This window comes from Schistocerca serialis, chromosome 6 (assembly GCF_023864345.2).
Source record: "Schistocerca serialis cubense isolate TAMUIC-IGC-003099 chromosome 6, iqSchSeri2.2, whole genome shotgun sequence".
NCBI lineage: Eukaryota > Metazoa > Arthropoda > Insecta > Orthoptera > Acrididae > Schistocerca > Schistocerca serialis.
This window is the reverse complement of record NC_064643.1, coordinates 528,766,231-528,785,620: the sequence shown is the minus strand read 5'-3', so window position 1 is coordinate 528,785,620 and position 19,390 is coordinate 528,766,231. Positions and strand designations below refer to the sequence as shown.

The 19,390-nt window shown below is 43.5% G+C and overlaps 1 long non-coding RNA gene and 2 other non-coding genes across 3 annotated transcripts in view; 1 reads left to right on the top strand and 2 right to left on the bottom strand.

Moving 5' to 3' along the window:
- The window catches only part of LOC126484146 (uncharacterized), a 446,230-nt gene that overhangs the window by 283,343 nt on the left and 143,497 nt on the right, over window positions 1-19,390 (top strand). The window lies entirely within an intron of this gene.
- On the bottom strand, window positions 171-245 carry Trnas-cga (transfer RNA serine (anticodon CGA)). Its single transcript has one exon. It is a non-coding gene; the product is annotated as a tRNA-Ser (tRNA).
- On the bottom strand, window positions 473-547 carry Trnas-cga (transfer RNA serine (anticodon CGA)). The gene has a single exon. It is a non-coding gene; the product is annotated as a tRNA-Ser (tRNA).

Sequence of the window (19,390 nt, the reverse complement as noted above, 5' to 3'; positions counted from 1 at the left end):
AGAAGACGCGAAATAATCTATACTGCCCTTGGAACGCGGCTGTGAAAAGATGTGTGTACTCTTCACCAACACCGGCCACGTAAATAAACAATTCCTCACCTCCAGAATGAGATTTTCACTCTGCAGAGGAGTATGCGCTGATATGAGACTTTCCTGGCAGATTAAAACTGTGTGTCGGGCCGAGACTCGAACTCGGGACCTTTGCCTTTCGCGGGCAAGTGCTCTACCAACTGAGCTACCCAAGCACGACTCACGCCCCGTCCTCACAGCTTTACTTCTGCCAGTATCTCGTCTCCTACCTTCCAAACTTTACAGAAGCTCTCCTGCGAACCTTGCAGAACTAGCACTCCTGAAAGAAAGGATATGGCGGAGATATGGCTTAGCCACAGCCTGGGGGATGTTTCCAAAATGAGATTTTCACTCTGCAGCGGAGTGTGCGCTGATATGAAACTTTCCTGGCAGATTAAAACTGTGTGTCGGGCCGAGACTCGAACTCGGGACCTTTGCCTTTCGCGGGCAAGTGCTCTACCAACTGAGCTACCCAAGCACGACTCACGCCCCGTCCTCACAGCTTTACTTCTGCCAGTACCTCGTCTCCTAGCTTCCAGACTTCACAGAAGCTCTCCTGCGAACCCTGCAGAACTAGCACTCCCGAAAGAAAGGATATAGCGGAGACATGGCTAGTGAGGAGGGGGCCTGAGTCGTGCTTGTGTAGCTCAGTTGGTAGAGCACTTGCCCGCGAAAGGCAAAGGTCCCGGGTTCGAGTCTCGGCCCGGCACACAGTTTTAATCTGCCAGGAAAGTTCCAGATCCTCACCTGATGACGACAGCGTGATACATCGAAACGTGTCGTGGAAAAATAAACAAGTGACTGACGCAGAAACTGTCCGTATATATCAACAGTCGTACCCCTCATAATGCCGTCTGTTATGGACGAAATATACAGCCGTGTCAAATCAGTATTTGGAATGAAGATGACAGCAGTAACAATATTATTTTGATATTTGGAATTGGAGCATCTGTGGCCCATAGCAGAATGCTCCTACCCCATTTGCTCAAATCTGGAGGACTGAGTAGCAGCGAGGGTGGGGGCGGGGGTGGGGCGACGCAGGGAGAACTGGGTCGCGCCCGCAGGGACCTCGTCAGCACTAGCGCCTCATTATCATATTCCCTCCCCTAGACCCCCTCCCCCCCCTCACAATACTCCAGCTTCCTACCTACACCACTCTAATTACGGCGGCAAACGCGAAGTACGTGAGCAGTAATAATTTCGGAATATCAATTCATTAAGCTCTCTGTCTAGTTGAAAATGGTGTAGGTAATTAATTTTCCCTTATCCAAAGGCGGCACTGGCTTATGAGTTTCGCGTGAACTTTAGAATACTCTATGTGTCGAAGAGTTTTGTGGTATGAGTTGCCTGCAAGCTCGTAGTGCATTACAGTATTATAATGAAGCTTTTAGGAGTGAAATGCTATCCAGGTGACATTTTGTTATCAGGCCAAGTATGAAGTGTCATGTGTATCAAAAGGACTTACCAAACAATAGGAGCTAAATGAAAAGTAACAATAATGAGTACAGGATTTTCTCATCGACATAATGATCATTATCACACTAATAAGTATTATGATAGGAGTATGAGGAAACACCCTTGTGTGTAAAACAAGTATACATTACAACCATGATTCGGTCAGAGCATAAGACGAGTGATAAACTGTAATACAAAGTGAAAAGAGAAACATCTAAAACATTACATTTGAAAAATTCAGAGACGCTATCAAACTGCATGACTTTCTCTTTTGGTTCTACATACAGGTGTAGCATTACACCTTTCTGTCTGTGTGTTGTCTGCTGTTGCACAGATCCTGTAAGTCTGATGGCTCTTGATGGTAGTGGCCTCATGCACAGAGATAAGGGTGATGACTCACAATGAGAGGAAGGCCCATCATCGAAATGATGAGGGAAACTGAAGTGTACCATGTGCCTTCCAATTTAGATACTTTTGTTCTACTCTACTCTACTGAAATTTATTAGTTCGGCTGACATTGTAAAAAACAGTTGACCCTTATCAAGGCGGCATAATGTGCAAAGTCCACTCAAGTGACGCCTTTGTTTCACGTTAGATTAAAAATAGTGTGAAAGACTGGACTTTTAAAAAAGGACACTTCGATAAAATTTGTATTTCATAGCTTTATTTATGTAGAATCATCACATGCGGTGAAGCTAGAGATTCCCACTAAAAGTGGAGTTCATCTGGTTGGTTAATGTCAAAACGCTTCATACTAAAGTTACATACTTTTTAGCATAAAAACATGATATAGAACTTCAATTTGAGGTGTCAGTTTCAAAAAAATGAAAGGGACCCATTTCACAGTTTGCAGCACAATCTAATATGAAATTAATACGATTACCTTGTGTTGTCCTTCCGCCGCAAAAACGTTTATATCAAAACGTTGTTGTAAGACGTACGCATGCTGATATAATCTTGTAGGAAATATTAAAAAGGCACAACGCCATTCACCACACATAGAAAGCTGAGACCGAACTGAACTATTCTATCTCGATGTCGTCTCAATAACGACTTACGAAATTACCGTCTATCGTCATCCACACAGTAAATGTTCATACATCGTATAAGTAAAGCCGTGCACAACGCTGAGGTTGGTCTGAACACCGCACTGGTCCTGCTGGAGGTGATAACGATGTCTCTTTCTTTTGTCATTACCCAGCAAGCGACAGGGAACTGCAGTTTAACAGGGATTCCGGAACACGACGCAGCTTTGCATTCTCCCAATCAGCCAACACAGTAAATGTGAGAGAAGTAATAAGTGACAGAAAAAATTCTAGAGACAACTTTTTTAACGTTGATAAACGTTATATATACGTAATAAGCAATACACATACTCACAAAACATGACCAGCAGTGGGCCCATATCGTCTTATGTATTGTGCAGGTACTGTGCAGAACATTATAGCTCACTTTTAGTGTCTTTTGTGGTCTAAGGACGGCGGTTTTATCTCAGGTTTGAGATAATAACTCGAGCTATTACTTCCTTCTTTATACAAGTACTTGAACTGCTAGTTTATCATGCACCCAAAATAAGACAGAACGAAACATACATGTGACTAGTAAAAACAGTAATATTTGGCTAAACTGCATCAAATCTTTTCGATGAACTTATGCATGTATCTCTTCCTCTCTCTATCTCTATATATCTCTCTCTCTCTCTCTCTCTCTCTCTCTCTATCTATCTATCTATCTATCTGTCTCTCTGTCCCAGTACACAACACACACACACGCAAGCCCACACAAACCACACACCACTGACGCCAAATAAAATTCAAACTCGCGCGCCTCACCCAGCCAAACTCGCTGCGGAAGAAAAACAGCCACAACAACAAGTAACGGCAGCGAAAAACACGCCTATGTTTTGAGAAATCGAAAAATGCAGTGTAAAGCGACCATAGGTCACGTAGTAAGCCTATTTACTTGACCAACACCTCAGGAGAGCGCACCACAACTTCAAAATTATAAGTTACACAAAAGACACGTGACACAGACTCATTCCCGTTCGTAAATGCATAATAAACAGAAAAATAAATTACGTTTTGCTGTTTGCAGATGACAAGTTGCATACTGTGTAGTAGAATAGCTACCAAAATACACTAATGGCCATTAAAATTGCTACACCAAGAAGAACTGCAGATGATAAACGGGTGTTCATTGGACAAATATATTATACTATAACTGACATGTGATTACACTTTCACGCAGTTTGGGTGCATAGATCCTGAGAAATCAGTACCCGGAACAACCACCTTTGGCCGCAATAACGGCCTTGATACGCCTGGGCATTGAGTCAAACACAGCTGGGATGGCGTGTACAGGTACAGCTGCCCATGCATCTTCAACACGATACTACAGTTCATCAAGAGTAGTGACTGGCGTATTGTGACGAGCCAGTTGCTCGGCCACCATTGACCAGACGTTTTCAATTGGTGAGAGATCTGGATAATGTGCTGGCCAGGGCAGCAGTCGAACATTTTCTGTATCCAGAAAGGCCCGTACAGGACCTGCAACATGCGGTCGTGCATTAACCTGCTGAAATGTAGGGTTTCGCAGGGATCGAACGAAGGGTAGAGATCCGCAGCTCGTGGTCGTGCGGTAGCGTTCTCGCTTCCCGCGCCCGGGTTCCCGGGTTCGATTCCCGGCAGGGTCAGGGATTTTCTCTGCCTCGTGTTGACTGGGTGTTGTGTGATGTCCTTAGGTTAGTTAGGTTTAAGTAGTCCTAAGTTCTAGGGGACTGATGACCATAGATGTTAAGTCCCTTAGTGCTCAGAGCCATTTGAACCATTTTTGAAGGGTAGAGCCACGGGTCGTAACACATCTGAAATGTAACGTCCACTGTTCAAAGTGCCGTTAATGCGAACAAGAGGTGACCGAGACGTGTAACCAATGGCACCTCATAGTATCACGCCGGGTGATACGCCAGTATGGCGATGACGAATACACGCTTCCAATGTGCGTTCACCGCGATGTCGCCAAACTGGGATGCGACCATCATGATACTGTAAACAGAACCTGGATTCATCCAAAAAATGACGCTTTGCCATTCGTGCACCCAGGTTCGTCGTTGAGTACACCATCGCAGGCGCTCCTGTCTGTGATGCAGCATCAAGGGTAACCGCAGCCGCGGTCTCCGAGCTGATAGTCCCTGCTGCTGCAAACGTCGTCGAACTGTTCATGCAGATGGTTGTTGTCTTGCAAACGTCCCCATTTGTTGACTCAGGGATCGAGACGTGGCTGCACGATCCGTTACAGCCATGCGGATAAGATGCCTGTCATCTCGACTGCTAGTGATACGAGGCCGTTGGGATCCAGCACGGCGTTGCGTATTACCCTCCTGAACCCACCGATTTCGTATTCTGCTAACAGTCATTGGATCTCGACCAACGCGAGCAGCAATGTCGCAATACGATAAACCGCAATCGCGATAGGCTACAATCCGACCTTTATCAAAGTCGGAAACGTGATGGTACGCATTTCTCCTCCTTACATGAGGCATCACAACAACGTTTCACCAGACAACGCCGGTCAACCGCTGTTTGTGTATGAGAAATCGGTTGGAAACTTCCCTCGTGTCAGCACGTTGTAGGTGTCGCCACCGGCGCCAACCTTGTGTGAATGCTCTGAAAAGCTAATCAGTTGCATATCACAGCATCTTCTTCCTGTCGGTTAAATTTCGCGTCTGCAGCACGTCATCTTCGCGGTGTAGCAGTTTTAATGGCCAGTAGTGTAAGTTCACAATAACATCATCTAAGGTATGTTAACTAATGCATGCAACCACTTTTCGCCAATTAAGCTATAAATGGAACTTTGACATAATGTTATAAACAACACAAATGTTAATATGTAACAACAATTTTACAGTTACAAATAAAAATTAAACCTACTGATGATAGCACAAAAGTGCTAAACATGTATGGGTGAAACAAAACGGAAAAAAGTTGTCTTGCATAATGCGGAACTTCTCATCCCAACCTACGTTTCTGATGAATGCTCACCGTCAAGGACAATGTACTGGGTTCTATCGCTTAAGAAGCCTTAGAGCCACTCACATATCTGAAAGCATATTCCACCACACTGAGTTTGAACCAGATCGTGTAATAGGGCTACAAGAAGCTGAATGTTCCTTCTGCGGTATTGCAGAGAGACTTGGCAGGAATGTAGCTACTGTAAATGATCGCTGGCAACCATGTTCACGATAATGTATGGTTGCAAGAAGGCCTGACCTCGGACGGCCACGTGGCGCTATCGAAAGAGAAGACCATCGTGTTCGGCGTATGGCTCTGGTGCATCGTACTGCATCTGCAGCAGCAGTTTAAGTAACAATTGGCACCACAGTGGCACAACGTACTGTTACAACAGCTCCGAGCCAGACGCCCTGTAGCGTGCATTTCACTGATCCCAAACCATCGCCATTTGCGACGTCAGTGGCGTCAAGCGAGAGCTCATTCGAGGGCAGAGTGGATGTCTGTTGAGTTTTCTGACGAAAGCTGGTTCTGCCTCGGTGCCAGTCACAGTAAGAGCGGTTAGAGGGAGGCTAGCTGAGGGCCTGCAAGCAACCTGTCTGCTCGCTAGACATACTGGATCTACACGTCTAGGTACGACTCTGACAGGTGACACGTACGTAAGCACTCCGTCTGATCACCTGCATCCACTCATGTCCGTTGTGCATTCCAACGGACTAGTCGTAACGCGATCAGGTGACTAGGTTTGGCCACGTTTCAGTTCAAAAAAATGGTTCAAATGGCCCTGAGCGCTAGGGGACTTAACATCTGAGGTCATCAGTCCCCTAGAACTTAGAACTACTTAAACCGAACTAACCTAAGGACATCCACATGAGGTGATCCACATGAGTTCCAAAAGAAATCCGTTGGAATTCGATTACTCGATAAATAGTACAATTCTCAAGGCTGTCAATTCAACTAAGTACCTGGGTGTTAAAATTACGAACAACTTCAGTTGGAAAGACCGCATAATATTGTGGGGAGGGCGAGCCAAAGGTTGCGTTTCATTGGCAGGACACTTAGAAGATGCAACGAGTCCACTAAAGAGACAGCTTACACTACACTCGTTCGTCCTCTGTTTGAATATCGCAGCGCGGTGTGGGATCCTTACCAAGTGGGATTGACGGAGGACATCGAAAGGGTGCAAAAAAGGGCAGCTCGTTTTGTATTATCACGTAGGAGGGGAGAGAGTGTGGCAGATATGATACGCGAATTGGGATGGAAGTCATTACAGCAAAGACGTTTTTCGTCGCGGCGAGATCTATTTACGAAGTTTCAGTCACCAACTTTCTCTTCCGAATTCGAAAATATTTTGTTGAGCCCAACCTACATAGGTAGGAATGATCATCAAAATAAAATAAGAGAAATCAGAGCTCGAACAGAAAGGTTTAGGTGTTCCTTTTTCCCGCGGGCTGTTCGGGAGTGGAATGGTAGAGAGATAGTATGATTGTGGTTCGACGAACCCTCTGCCAAGCACTTAAATGTGAATTGCAGAGTAGTCATGTAGATGTAGATGTAGATCACACACAGCCATGCCCGAGGCAGGATTCGAACCTGCGACCGTAGCGGTCCCGCGGTTCCACACTGAAGCGCCTAGAACCGCTCGGCGTTTCGGTTCGATAGCGCCTTTCTGCCTCGCGGCGCAATTGTGGAAAGCGATCGCGGAAAATGCCTTCGTGTGCAACCGCTAAAGATCATTACTTTTATTGTCGACGAGAAGAAGAAAGAAGCAACAGTGCTACCGGAATAGGTGATGGAATGAATAAATACAATGTTTAAGATGATTCAGTCGGTGGTATCTTACTTCTGAAGAAGAGCTAGTGCAAGTAGGCTGTTTAGGTTTTTATACTGGTAACGCCACGTAGCGCTCTGTATGAAAATCACTGGCTGTGCTGTGTGCAGTCTGTGGCTGGTTTGCATTGTTGTTGGCTATTGTAGTGTTGGACAGCTGTATGTTAACAGCGCGTAGCGTTGCGCAGTGGGAGGTGAGCCGCAAGCAGTGGTGGATGTGGGGAGAGAGATGGCGGAATTTTGAAAGCGGACGATCTGGACGTGTGTCCATCAGAAAGAGTAAATTTGTAATATTGGATTCATGGACTGATATATATATTATGACTTTTGAACACTATTAAGGTAAATACATTGTTTGTTCTCTATCAAAATCTTTCATTTGCTAACTATGCCTATCAGTAGTTGGTGCCTTCAGTAGTTGGAGTCTTTTATTTAGCTGGCAGTAGTGGCTGTATTGCAGTAGCTTGAGTAACGAAGATTTTTGTGAGGTAAGTGATTTGTGAAAGGTATAGGTTAATGTTAGTCAGGGTCATTCTTTTGTAGGGATTATTGAAAGTCAGATTGCGTTGCGCTAAAAATATTGGCTGTCAGTTTAGTGTTGATCAGAATATGTAAAGAGCGAAATGCCTGAGTACGTTCAGTTCTGCTCAGCTGTTTGAAAATTAAATAATGTAAGAGGTTTATCTGCATAGTAATTCAATAAGTTTTCTAGGGGGACTTTCACTAGGAGGAAGGAAAAACGGTTAAAGCCTGGCGTCACGCCGTCATTGAGGTTATCAGAGCTGGGAGCAAAGTTCAGATTGTACAAGGATGCTGTAAGCAATAGGCCGTTACCTTTTTACGAAACCATCCCAGCATTCCCCTGAAGTGATTCAGAGAAATCATGGAAATCAAAATCAGCACTTCCATACGGGGATGTGAACCCTCTAGAACCCACCCCACTCACCCAAAAACTGCGAGAGCAGGAGGCTCGTACAGCAGCTACGAAGTATGCGACAGTTTTTGCGTAAGTAACAGCCGATGCTGACATATTTCACATCTGCGGAGGCCTGTCAAAGTAGTCCAGTCTGCAAGGGCAACGAAGAGGATCATCTATAACTTTCCCCGTTGTGTCAAAGTGGATTCTTAGGTGTACGATACGTAGCAAAATCAGCGAGATTTTGTATGAAAAATTACTTAGTCATACCTTGACGCTCGTATGTTACATTTCGTCTAGTGCGGGATAAATGCCTCTGCAATAGTTATTTATATTTTTATCCTCTGTTTCCCGAAGTAGTCTTCTCATTTCCACTATTTTTTAAACAGTTTTACACTTAAAAAAAGGCTGCAGATTTTGTTTCATCTAATAGCTTCGTGTGTCCTACCGTTATTGTGTCTGTGACTGCGACAGTCAGTTATCACCTCAGGATGTCTTTGAAGCTAAAAATTATTCTTAATAGTTAAAAATTGTTGTAGGAAATGAACAAAAATGTGACTAGAAGCATTAGTTGAGAAGGGAGTGAGACATGGTTTGTAAGGCGTCCGTAGGCCCTTACTATAACTTTGCACTCGGCACAGGTCGATAGGGCGAACAATCGATTGTGACGTGTTGCGAGAGCGAGCGTGGAGATGCGCCAGAGTGGTTGGCGGGAATGGTGTGTGTGTGGAGGCCATTATTGGAATACAGGGTTTCAAAACCGAGAGGGGTGCCACCATCGCCGTGGTTAGGCCCCTAAATAATAAATAAATACCGGGAAAGTGATGAAGTATCTTTATAAAAGTGATCAGTGACGTTACCAGTGTCGATATATAGTTTCGCGTCTACCGCGCCGGCCTAACCTTGAATTGCAGTGTTGGATGCAGTGACGGATTAGCGTGTGACGATAATGGAAAATGAAGAAAGCCTGTGCTGAGATTAGCCGTAATTAGATATGTATGACGAAGGCAGTGGCTGTCTCCTTTTTGTGTTTTGAGAAGAATATAAGTTCGTAATTAGTAAAACTGTGTTGGTGTTCCTTATTACCAGACATTCAGTATTGTAGTATTGAACAGGACGAACTGGAAAGTAACAACTTCCGTAGCAGTCAGTTCCGATTACCAGCCCCATTAGGTTCACGGTCATGTTAATAATAAATATTGGCTGCTATTCGATCAGATCAGGTCGGGATAAAAACGGAGGTGTTACAGGTTCTAGCCTATCGTCGATGTTATTCAATCTTTACTCTGAGAAAGCAATACGGAAATATAAAAATTGGAGTAGGAATTAATAAAGTTGAGGGAGAAGATATAAAAAAGCTTTGACGTTGCCGATGACATTGTCATTCTATCAAAAACAACAAAGGACGCGGAAGAGCGATCAAACGGAATGGACAGTGTCCTGAAAGGAAAACAAAATGAACATCAACAAAAAGAATACAAGGATAATGGAATATAGTCGAATTAAATCAGCCGATGCTGAGGAAATTTAATTAGAAAATGAGACATTTAAAATGGATGAGGAATTCCACCTGCAACACCACAAGCTGAGACATTTAAAGTAGCTACTTGGGCAACTAAGTAACTGATGATGGTCGAAGTAGAGAGGATGTAAAATGTAGACTGGCAATGGCGAGAAAAGCGTGTCTCAAGAAAAGAAATTTATTAACATTGAACATAGATTTAAGTGGTAGGAAGTTTTTTCTGAAAGTATTTCTAAGGATTGTAGCCACGTATGGAAGTGAAACATGAACGATAAGCAGTTTAGACAAGAATGGAATAGAAGCTTTCGATGTGTGGTGCTACAGAATAATGCTGAAGATTAGGTGGTTAGATCACGTAACTAATGAGGAGGTACTGAACAGAACTGGGGAGTAAAGAGAATTGTGGCACAACTTGACTACAAGAATGAGTCGGTTGATAAGACACATAGTGAGACATCAAGCAATCGCCAATTTAGTACTGAGAGAAGAGTTTGGTGGGGGGGGGGGGGGGGGGGGGGGGAACTGTAGAGGCAGACGAAGAGATGAATATAGTAAACATATTTAGAGGGCTGAGTAGCGTGGAGACGAGTCTTCGAACTGACGACCACAACAACATTTTCTGCCAAGCACGGACGGAGAATTTTTGCCATTGACTTGAGTAACCCTTAGTTTCTTAGTCTGTTTTTGCATGTTAGTTTCCTGCCTCGCTACTGAAGCCTAATCATGAGCTTCCTACTTAAAGCATATAGGTTATTTTCCTTTCAGTATCGTATTCAAGTCTCCAGTCGAACTCAGAGCCACTTCATCTTTCGTTTTATTTCTCTGTCTGGTCATTCCTCGCACTTCATCTTAATCGTCAACTGGTTCAGCAATGCCGTTTCTAATGTTGTCTATTTCTTTCAGGGCACTGATGATAGGTCGTTTTGTAATTAACTTTCAGGCTGAATCTACTCAGGTCTTACACTCATCCTTCTCATCAGAAAATGAAATACGATTCGTCGATGCCTATTCCTTCTTCGTCCCACTACGATTCAAAAATTTCTTCCGAGGTTGGAGGAAATACAGTCACGCCCTCGATGCAGACCAGTGGAAGTTTTAGTTTCACTGTAAATGCTCCGCTAGCAAGATGATACAAATAGATTCGTCAGCATAGAGACATCTCTTTGAAAATGACAGACAAATTGAAATGATGAGCGAGTTTTATGTGACATTCTTAAGGAAGCGGATTTTAGATGATACTTTGAAAGGCATAACCAGTATCATAAATTGACCCAAACCATGCCCAACGCAACGGAGTGAAAATTGCGCTGCAATATGAAATACGCCAGTTGTGGTTATAGGATGCGCTTGTAGCCTTCTGCGTTGGCCTGATGTGGCTCATCGATAACCATAGCCACCGAACCTACGTACCTCGGCAGTGTGCCCAGTGGGGACGTGTGACGCGTCTATACCGTTATCTGATAAGAGGCCATCGGGCGCTAGTGCGGGCAGGTTCTCGCTGTCCGTCTCACAGGACCCCATGACAGCGTGCGCCGTCGTGTACCATCACTGCTACCAGGCATCTCTGCGCGAGGGATCTTCTGCTGCTACGGCGTCGGTAAGGCGACGCTAACTTCTTCTGTGACCATTCATACTGTGACAAGTGACACTTGTCGAGTTTATTTCACTGTAGCCCGATTTAACGTCTTTTAACAACGTGGCATTTTGATATCACTGTACTGGTGTAGGCATCATGTTTACCAACTCCTGTGCTATGACTTAAAAATAAAGAGTCATATTACTTCGTCAGTGAGTAGCGAAATTTTGCCGTATATGAAAATGTACAGCACCCTAGAAAAGAATGAGGTGGTGGCGTTAACTCACTGGACTTGCGTTCGAGAAGAGATCGACAAACGACATCTGACCACCGTCTTTATCTTGCCCGTGGTTTTCCTAAATCTCTTCAATGACTGGTGTCACGGCTGATTAGTTTCCCCATACTTTGAATAATATTCACTATCTCACATACGAGTGCTAAAGAACACACGAAAATCATCACCATGCATCTGATACCAGCTGTTGCTGGAGAAGACCACTGCGGACTTAAGCTGTACGCATTCATGTCGCCCTAGCATGTCTCGTAATGTCACCCGGTCACCTTGCGTTAGGTTGTTTGTCGATCTCTTCCTGTCTCTTTGAATCCAGTAGAGACCATCCTTGCTCTATCTACCATTTCGCCTCTCTGCCTGTCTTCTCCATCTTAATTTAATTTTGTTTGCAATCAGACTTACGCATTCCACTCTAATATCATCCGTGATTCCGTTTTATGTTTCTACATCTCTCCTAGCAATTTCAAACATATATACCTCCATCAAGTATCAGTGGTAGGACTTTTATCCTACGCTAAATTTTCGCCTTGTCTATTCATTTTAGTATTCTCTGACTCTGAAACTTGTTTTATGTCGAATCAGTCCTTTGTTAAGCGTCTGTAATTTCGTACCAGAGTACGACCTAAGCTAATGTCTACCACGAATTGTCAAAAAGATTGAATTATAACGGTTCCTGTGTTGAGTTGGCCTTGTGGGCACCTTCCGAAAGCCAATAAATTAAAAAAAAAAAAATAGTTTTCGCATGTAAAGTCTATACCTCACTGCCATAAGTCAAAACTTGTTAATTCTCCTTTCAGGCACAGCAGAAGCTTAGCTGTGAGAACCCAGTTTAGTTCACGAAAAGCCTTCTGCAATTATTCTGTTTGTTTCTTTTCCCGTCCACACATTTATTTTCCTCCACTGCCCTAAATGTAAAAAAAGTCTCATTCAGTGGTTCTATGACTTCACTGTAAATTTGTACCTTTTATCGTTTCCATACGTTTGTTTCAGATTCACTGTAAATGTGCTGCAAGCCTATTTTCAAACTCACTCCATTAGTTCTCCATTCGTTGTGAAAGCGTGTGTATTAGAGGCAAAAAGTATTTTGTCATCAGTAAACATAAAGTGATACATTAACACGTATTCGTATTCCTTAATTTTTGTAGTTTAAGAATTTCAAACTTCCACTAGGTCACCTCAGAACAGTTTCAGTGAAATGAAATCTCTTTGTCTGTTACCTCTTTCAGTTCTCAATTTATCTCCATAAATCAGGTGATGCTAAGCGAATTGGATTGGGAAATTTGACACTTAAAATAGTAGATGAGTTTACTATTTGGGTAGCAAAATAGGTGAGAGTGGTCGGAGTAAAGAGGATATAAAATGTACACTGGCGGTGGAAAGGAAATCGTTTCTGAAGAAGTGAAATTTGTCAACATCGAGTTTAGATTTAAGTGTCAGGAAGTCTTTCCTGAAAGTATTTGTGTGGAGTGTATGGATGTGAAATGTGGACGATAAACACTTTAGACAAGAAGAGAATAGAAGCTTTAGAAATGTGGTGCTATAGAACAATGCTGCAGATTAGATAGGTAGAGCACTTAACTAATGAGTAGGTACTAAACAGAACTGGGGAGAATTTGATTAGAAGAAGGGATTGATTGGTAGGACACGTTCTGAGGCATCAAGGGATCACCAGTTTAGTTCTGGAGGGAAGTGTGGACGGTAAAAATTGTAGAGGAGACCGAGAGATGAATACACTAAGCAGATTCAGAAGGATGTAGGTTGCAGTAGTTACTCGGAGATGAAGAGGCTTCACAGGACAGAGTAGCATGGAGAACTGGACCAAACCAGTCCTTCAAGTGAAGACCACAACAGTAACACACTATCAGACCGAAGCGAAGGGCTGTCAGTGCGGAGAGAGCAATTTCAGTTTCAATCTAAGACTTGACGAATACGACGTCGCTATCTATGAGGAAGTGTAGTGTTTCGCAGTCGGCCTAGAGCGTACATTTAAAAGTAGCCCTCAATATAAAAAATTTTATTCTTCCCTAGCTGAAACACCTTTTGACTACGAGATTAATAGGTCAGAACTGAAGCCACTAGTGTCAACACCGGTGGGTAGGAATCAGCAGACACCTGAACTGGGAAGGTCGCATATGCTCACACCGATGTCGATATATCGCTTAAGCCGAATGTCAGCATGGTGCCTTTGGGAGGGTACGGCTCATTTCCATCCTCCGCTTTCCACGATCCGATCTTGTACCCTGTCCGTAATGACCCCGTCATCTAAGGGTCGTTGACGCCTAATCTTCGGTATCTTGCGCTGTTGCCGAGTTTATTAGCGTTGAAGTTAGCCAAGCAGGCCGTCGCGTGCGCAAGTTCATGCGGCCCGCCAGTGACGGTGACGCCGAACGTGTTCTACGTTTCATTTGCTAAAAGCGAACAAGAAGGGGATACAAAAATTGGACATGGGACAGTAGTAAGCATCGAAACCGAAGAAAGGACTGAGCAGTCTCGTGCGCAATGAGAATAACTGAAGCTAATGTTACCTGGCGGGCGGCTTGACTTTGCGAGCACAACGATCTGATGAGTTAACTTTTATGTTAATTAATTCGAAAATGGCGAAACGTATCCAATTTTTTCTTAGTAATTATTTCTCAGGAGAACCTCCCCTGCAACATCCTTATCAGTATTTCAGACTGCTTTTGGGATACTCACCCTAAGAGTCGTCAGGCTCATTATCTCCTGTGTTTCGGCAGTTATTTGCAACTTCGCTGCAGTGTGTAGCTGGAGCAGCCCAGCCAAAGACTCCTCACTCCTTCATGCAACGCCTAGTGCCGGTGGAAAGCGTCGGCCTGTTTCCCTTTACAAACAATACGATTTTTGAAGCAGAATTTCGCTTGCCCATTCGATAAAGCAATCTCGAATTAGTCAGATTTTATCGATAAGTGTTAACAGCGACAGTCAAACACGAAGAATAAAGAATACTCCAGAAGCGAGAGCTCCGCCTTGGTCCGTGCAAGCACCATGCTGAAGGGCTGCTCGCGCGCTGCTAGATTACCGATTAGTGTTCGTGTTTTACTGTCCCTCATTATACCTACCGAAAAAACAAATATCGTACTGGACTTGCAACCGTTCCACCCACTTATGTCAATGGATCTCCCAAAACACGCCGCATGTCGACGCTAAAAGCCGGCCGTTGTGGCCGAGGGGTTGTAGGCTCTTCAGTCCCGAACCGCGCTGCTACGGTCGCAGGTTCGAATCCTTCCTCGGGCATGGATGTGTGTGATGTCCTTAGGTTAGATAGGTTTAAGTAGTTCTAAGTTCTAGGGGACTGATGACCTCAGATGTTGTCCCATAGTGCTTAGGGCCATTTTTTGCGATGCTAAAATCGTTTCCCCTTCATCTTTACTCTGCTTACACTGAGGTGCCAAAAGTCCTGGGAAACCTCTTAATTCGTGTCGAACCTCCTTTTTCCTGGAGTAGTGCTGCATCCCAGTGTGGTATGGACTCAACAAGCCGTTGGAGGACCTCTGCAGAAATACTGAGCCGTGTTCCTTCTATACCCGTCGATAACTGCGAATGTGTTACAGGTGGAGGATTTTGTGCACGAAATGACCTCTCGATTATATCCCCTAAACGTTCGATGGGATTCGTGGCAGGCGACCTGGGAGGCCAAATCGATCGCTCGAGCTGTCCAGAGTGTTCTTCAAACCAATCGTGAACAACTGTGGCATAGTGCACTATCATCTATAAAATTTCCATCATTTTTTTGGGAACACGACGTCCGCGAATGGCTGCAGATGGTCTCAAAGTATCAGAACATCCAGGGGATCCACTACATTCCATATAAACACAGCCCACACCATTATGGAGCTACTGCCAGCTTGCACAGTGCCTTGCGGACAGGGTCCGTGGGTTGTAGGGTTTGCGCCACACCAACTGAAATGTCCCCCCCCTGGTAGCAGAGTGGTCAGCGTGACAGAATGTCACACCTAACGGTCCGGGTTCAATTCCCGGCTGGGTCGGAGATTTTCTCCGCTCAGGGACTGGGTGCTGTGTTGTCCTTATCATCATCATCATTTCTTCCCCATCGACACGCAAGTCGCCGAAGTGGCGTCAATTCGAAAAAATACTTGCACCAGGCGAACGGTCTACCCGACATTAGGCCCTAGCCACACTGCATTTCGATTTTACCAACTGAAATTGGGAGTCATCTGACCAAACCACGGTCTTCCAGTTATCTAGGGTCCAACCGATATGGTCACGAGCCCAGGTGAGGCACTGCAGACGATGTTGTGCTGTTAGTAAAGGCAGTCGCGTCGTCATCTGCTGCCATAGCCCAACAACGCCAAATTTCGCGCACTGTCCTAACAGACACGTTCATTGTACGTCCCACATTGACTTCTGCCATTGTTTCACGTTTTGTTGCTTGTCTGTTACCACTGACAGCTCTTTGCAAACGTTACTGCTCTCGCTTGTTAAGTGAAGGCCGTCGGTCACTGCGTTTTCTGTGGTGAGATGTGATGCCTGAAATGTGGTGTTCTCGGCTCATTTTTAATACTGTGGATCTCGGAATACTGAATTCCCTAACACTTTCGAAAATGGAATCGTATCCTCCTATCATTCCGCGTTCAAAATCTGTTAATTCCCGTCGAGCGTCCATAATCACGTCGGAATCCTTTCACGTGAATCACCGGGGCGCAAATGATAGCTCCGCTAATGCGCTGTCCTTTTATACCTTGTATAGGCGACACTACCGCCATCTGTATACTTGCATATCGCTGTTCCACGACTTCTGTCCCCTCAATGTGTATACTTCGCTTGCCTCGGCACGTGCCCGCAAACACTTTCAGGCGGTATTCAGTTTCGTAGTAGACAGTGGTCATAAAGCACTGGCTCATCAGTGTGTGTGTGTGTGTGTGTGTGTGTGTGTGTGTGTGCGTGTGTGTGTATTTCTGTGTGTGTGTATTTCTGTGTGCGTGTGTGTGTGTGTGTGTGTGTGTGTGTGTGTGTGTGTGTGTGTTCCTATAACTTATCCGAAATTTATCTATTTATTAATTATATGAAGGAAATTTCGATCTTTTGAACAGCGACGTACCTTCCACTGAACGATATCGAACACGGAAAAAGTAAAAATGAAATTACTGGATGATTGTTAAATCGTACGTAGGTCATATTTTTCGCTTTTTGAGATATTTGCATTTTCGCTCTCTATAGGGGCTTACACACATTTGAATGTAAACGTGTCATAGTCAAGCTTTCTTTCTGCTTGTTAGAGCCAGTGTCTTTTCTGAAGTGAGCCTCAAAAGGTACCTACGTCAGACTCTGGTCGCTTCTCTCACTCAACCGTTGGTAATATTGCAAATTGAAGCTGGTTCCCTTTACTTCTTTTGTTTGTTGTGGCACCGAATTGATAGTGAACATGAGATGAGCTAGGTAACTGGCATCTACTCTTAATGAAGCGGCTAAAAGGAGCAAAGGAAATGAAAACATTTTAGGCCTTGTATTTGACTATATGTAAAATGTAGGTTTACCGAAGATTCCTGTTCAGGAAATTTATTACTAGAGCGACTCACAATGAACGTTTTTGTATTTTCAACACTAAACTAGATTTAGCCCATTACTGCATCTGCTTTGAAGGTCAGACCCACAAAGGACATGATGAAGTTGCTTCGTTCCTCCTGGACTACATTAAAATCCATGTACTCGAGGCAGTTACTGAGTTACAAGTGTTTTCGGATAACTGTCCCGGTCAAAACAAAAACTATACATCGTGAAGAGTTTGTCTTGCCCTAACCGATACGTGCAGATTTAAAACAATTTAACACTTTTTTTTCCTTTGCATGGACATTAATACAATCCATGCGACCGAAAATATGGGGTAACAAAGAGGCCCATTAAGAAATGCCGGTCGAGACTGACATGACCATTGGGTATTCTGCATTGTTGCTTAGTGGCCTACTTATTATAGGAAGTCGTCACTCTCTCTTGAAACCAGACACCTTCTAAGAAATTAAAGAGCGCAATTCAATATTTGCAAATATCATTATTTTCAGTACTCTCACGATCACAAAGATATTTTAAAAACAAGTGAGTACATAAAATCAGGTGATTTTCAAACCCTGAATATCTTTAAACTCAAGAAAACTAATAACGTGTCTTTACCTAGTCAAGAAAATTATTTGCAAGAAAAAATAGCTACCCAAAATAGCGAAACTGATGACTTAAAGGAAGTTATGTTGAACACTGTAGAAAAAAGGCTTTTACAATCAACTTTTACAGTGGACACTAGTTTCTGTTGCTCTCAACGATAATGAATAAGGTTCAGAAAAACTAGTCTATATAGTGTAATAATATTGATTAACTATTAACGATTTATGTTTGTAATATGAGGTAACACATACTGTTCATTATTTAACAAAAAATCTGCATTGTGCGAAACAGACCCCTACTATAAATTTTATTAATTGTTAAGAGGCACCTAAGTAAACAAGATAAAATAATTTTTTCTCGTTTCCTATTAATATTAAGCGTCGAAACGTATCTAATTGTAGGTCTATGTACATAGTTTAATACCTAATTGTAGCAAAGCACTATTTGGCAACACACAATAAAAATAAGTCCGTTTAAATTCTCTCAAAAGTATGAATAAGTGACTTAGGTACTTTTTAATAATCACCCATTCAAATATACAGGTGCCAAATACACAGTTTATGGTATTAGTGGGCTGACAGGTACCTCTCCCGATGACTTTTAACCCCCAGGACTGCAGCTAGAAGTGACGTAAAGCATTACTCTGGATATCTTCCAACTATTTAGGCAAACTTGGTACACGTATGAACAGAATAGAAAAAGCTGTGGTAACGAGACGCACCAAACACTGTTTGGGATGAATCGCAGGTTGTAGAGGGATGTAACTGACTGGTAAGTGTAATTCTGTAACTGACAGAGAAATTTCAACTAAACTTGGTACACTTATTGCTTACTGAGGGGATGAGAAACCTCCAGCTCCGCAAGGAGTAGGAAAAAAGGTAAGGAGGACATCTAATACGAAAATGTGTTGTTGTTGTCTTCAGTCCCAAGACTGTCTTGATGCAGCTCTCCACGGAAGTCTATCCCTTACAAACCTTTTCATCTCTGCATAAAAGTCGCAGCCTACACAAGCTGAACCTGCTTACCGTATTCATGCCTTCTTCTGCGTCCACAATTTTTACCCCCCTCCGCACTTCCTTCTGTTTGCAAATTGTCAGTTCCTTGATGCCTCAGAACGTGTCCCATCAGCCGATCTCTTCCTTTAGTCACGTTTTTTTCCCCATTAGCACCTTGTTTGTTATTCGTTACACCCGTCTAACCTTCAGCATTGTTCTGTGGAACATTTTAAAATCTTCTATTCTCTTCTTGTCTGAATTGCTTATTGTCTTCGTTTCACTTCCATACGAGGCTCCGCTCCAGACAAATGCCTTCAGAAAAGATTTCCTAACAGTTAAATTTGCATTAGACGGTAAAAAATTCTTTTTCAGGAGTGCTTTTCTTCCTGCTGCTAGCTCGCATTTTATGTCTTCCCTACTTCGGCTGTCATCAGTTATTTTGATGCCCAAATAGCAAAACTCGTCTACTGCTGTTAGTGACTCACTCCCTAATAATAATTCCTTCAGCATCGCCTGAATTAATTCGACTACATTTCGTTACCATAGTTTTACTTAAGTCCTCGTTTCAAGACACTGTCCACTCCACTGAACTGTTCTTG